This window comes from Chrysochloris asiatica, unplaced genomic scaffold, assembly GCF_000296735.1.
Source record: "Chrysochloris asiatica unplaced genomic scaffold, ChrAsi1.0 scaffold00254, whole genome shotgun sequence".
NCBI lineage: Eukaryota > Metazoa > Chordata > Mammalia > Afrosoricida > Chrysochloridae > Chrysochloris > Chrysochloris asiatica.
In genome coordinates this window covers 837,709-841,491 of record NW_006408772.1, presented here as the reverse complement: position 1 = coordinate 841,491, position 3,783 = coordinate 837,709, and the positions used below count along the sequence as shown (strand labels likewise).

Below are 3,783 nucleotides of genomic sequence, written 5' to 3'. Positions count from 1 at the left end.
TTATATTGCTAAGTGGTTGGTTGGTTATGTGCTGTGGAGTCAGTTCCAACTCTTAGTGGCCCTGTATAGGGTTTCCAAGGCTGTAAATCTTTACAGGAGCAGAACCAACCTTGCGGTTCAAACAGACTTTGCAGCCCAGAGCATTAACCCACAGTGCCACACCAGAACTCCTTAGAAGAGTTAAATTTATCATAGTTGAGTACAAAATCTAAGAATTATTATTATGGCTCTGAATATTGCCATTAGGTGACCTTGTAGCATAGCGGATTATGAGGTAGGCTGCGAACTGCCAGGTCAACAATTTCAATCTATCAGTGGCTCTATCGGGAAAGATGAGGCCTTCTGCTCCCATAAATATTTACAGCATTGGAAACCCTAACCAGGGTCACTATGGGTTAGAGCTGACTAGATGGCACACAACCACTGTGAATCAGAATTAACTCAGTGGTACATCACTACCACCCCCATTGCCATTTGGACTTGTACAGGGTCCTTTAAAAAATTAGTTATTGCACATTAAAGCTCTAACAAATCCTAGTTGGAGAACTATAGAGATAGTATATACAATGCCTCTAAGGCTCCTATTCAGCAAACATTGTAGAAAAAAAAATCTGACATTTATATATTGTCCTATATACATGATTCCAACATCTATTTTCTCATCGGGTACTTATTAAGAACTTTGTGAGAAAGGTAATTTTAATATTGCTGTAGCTTTACAGAAAGGAAAAACTTAGCAAAAATTGAGACTCCCAAGTCTCTAAGTTAGTAATCGATAGAGCTGGGGTTTGAGAACTCATGTTCTAACTTGAATCTTGTACTCTCCAGTACTCTCTGCTGCCTTCACTACACCATGATCACTGGAACCATAAGTGCTTCCTTGGTTAAGCAGAACAAACTTTTTTTGGCCTTCAAATAGTTAGCGTTAATTTCTCAGCATATGTAATCAAGAAAATACCAAGTACAATTAAGTGAATATATCTAAAACATTTCACCGTAGTCTTCCATATCATAAAGCACATTCAAGCAGCCATTAAGCACTTCAGCATAGATTACTGGATCCAACAAAAATGCTTGCATTAGGCTTCATAGTCAAGCAAAGGCACTGTAGGATAAGTACTGGACCACAAGGTCCTTTGACCACAAGGTCAGTTTTTCAAACTCACCAGCTGTTCCTTGGAAATCCTATACAGGACTACTATGAGTCAGAACTGACTCGACAGCACTTAACAACAGTGAATCCATGCATGCATCAGTTGAAAACTGCCTCACTCATAGATAACTTATAGATGGACAAGTCCAAAGATGAGTACATTTTTTTTTTTTTAACCAGTTGAATTCCTTTTTGCACATAAAACTTAATGCAAACCTCTCATGTATGGAGCAGCATGGCTGTAGCTGGAGGGAGCTGAGGCTTGGGTTCTTTGGCACACATGATACATCTGGAGGGGTTTTAAAGGCACTTAAAATCAAATTAAGTTTTCTTTATGAAGGAGGCAATAATGATAACAGGCAACCTTTGTTGAGCATTTACTGCGTGCTTGGCATGGTGTCATGAATCTATAAATGCTACTTTATTTAACTCTTAAAAGAACCCTATAACTTAGGTGCAGTCATTTTCCACTTCATAGGTGGGAAAATGTAGACTTACTGAGGGTGAGTAATTGCTCATAACCACCTATCTAGTGAGAAGCACAGCCAGGACTAAATTCAAGCTGTTTGACCAAAAAAGCCCAGGCTTGTAGCCACTAAGCAAGAGAAAGGAAATTATTGGCTTAAAGTCATAGAGCTGTTATAAGGATATCTATTGAAAATTTAATTTATTAATATTACATTTATTATTTGTATATCAAAATTACTTTGCTAAAGAAAATTAAATAAAACTATATTATCTGGGGGCGACGCCGCTGCCGCTGCCGCTGCCGCTTCTCGGCTTGGTTCAGACTCCAGGGCTGTGCCGGGATGGCGCCCATGGCAGCAGAGAAGCGGGGATCCACGTTCCACTGAGAGTTGGGAAGGGGAGCGCCCGCGCATAGGCAGCGTCATGGGCTCTCTTGCCGGGCCTCAAGGAGCATCAGGGGCGAGAACCCCCGGGCCTCCTTGCACGGAGCCTGAGCTAGTGACCCAAGGCTCTAGGGAATACTCTTCCGAACCCCCCCCCCCCCCCTTTTTTTTCCTTTTTTGCCTGCTTTTACCACCGCCGCCGCTGTCACCGCTTCAGCTCTCCATTAGGTAAATGAGCCGCCATTCCTGCTGGCTGAAAGCTCCGGGAACCCCTGAAATGCGAGGCAGCCTCCGAGGGTAACTTGGGGGGCGCCTGCCTGCACTTCCTGAACAGCTGCGTACCCCTGTCTCTTCAGGTGGCCAGGCACACGTTGGGGAAGGGGATGGATAAAGTGGGTATCCAACAACATCCAGATGGCACAGTTTTAAAACAGTTACAGCCACCTCCAAGGGTCCAAGAAAGCTGGAATTCTATAATATGCTGTTCCTGGCTGGTGTGCTTGTCCTTTCAAGTGGAAATTTCCCACTTCAGAAGATTTTGGATGGGGCTCAGGATTCCACCTATGGTCTTATGCAATGCAGTCTCTGCAGGAAGCTGCCTTCACTGGGTTTATGCAGCTGATTATAGTGACAGTGTTCTTTTAGAATTATGAAAATATTTGCCAAGATATTATGGCATCTGGTTACTTCCCACTGCACCAAATGGTTTATCTAAAATTGGAAGATGTGATCAATAATCTAATAAGCCCTGTATAATGGATATAAAGATAGGGCGAAAGAGCTATGATCTTTTTGCTTCATTAGAGAAGATTCAGCAAGTCAGCAAGTATTTATTAATGGAAGAGATTGGGTTCTTGGTGCTTCCATGAGGGTTTATCATGTTCATTCTGATAGCGATGAGACACAAAACCAGAACTTTGGAAGAAGCTTAACAAAAAAAAACTATAAAAGATGGAGTCTCCAGGTTTTTTCATAATGGGTTCCGCTTAAGAAAAGATGCTATTGCTGCCAGTGTTCAGAAGATTGAAAAACCTCTGCAGTGGTTTGAAAACCAGAAGCAGCTTAACTTTTATGCAAGTTCATTACTGTTTGTATATGAAGGTTCATCTCAGCCAATCACTACAAAACTAAATGACAGAACTTTGGCAGACAAGGTTTTATCCAGAAGACAACTGTCAGATGTAGAAGTACTGGAGTACAATAATAACTTCCACATGCTAAGTTCCACAATGAGTGGAAAAACAGAGGCTTCAGCATGTAAAAGCTTATCTAGATGTATGCTCGTCACAGAAAAATGTATTCAAAAAAGCATCACAGTCAGACTTCCTTGAAAATTTTAAATATGGAGCACGACAATGGTTGGAAAAGCATGTCACAGGAACATTTAAATGGAAATGTACTTTCCAAACTCGAGAAAGTTTTTTACCACCTTCCCACTGGTTGCCAAGAGGTTGCAGAAGTAGAAGGACAAATGATAGATTTTGCTCATGTGTTTCCTAGCAACACAAAAGATAAGGGCTATGTTCATGGGCTAAAGCATTTAATTACTGTACTGCAAAGTATTTTAGACAGTTAAATCCTTTGTTGCAATCTTTTTAAAAGGTGGGCCAATCATAATTTAGAGCAGTGGTCAATATCCCTTCACTTGTAATACTATGTAAAATATTTGCATTGTGAGTCTACATTTTATTTGTCTTTATACTTTTGGTAGAAGGGTTAACTTTTTAATAATGTTACTCAAGAAAAATAAATATTTGTTCATTAGAAAACTATGAAGAA

The 3,783-nt window shown here is 40.6% G+C and overlaps 1 pseudogene; it reads left to right on the top strand.

Moving 5' to 3' along the window:
• The first annotated feature begins 269 nt into the window (after positions 1-269).
• LOC102832966 lies at positions 270-3,580 on the top strand (annotated as a pseudogene).
• The last annotated feature ends 203 nt before the right edge of the window (positions 3,581-3,783 follow it).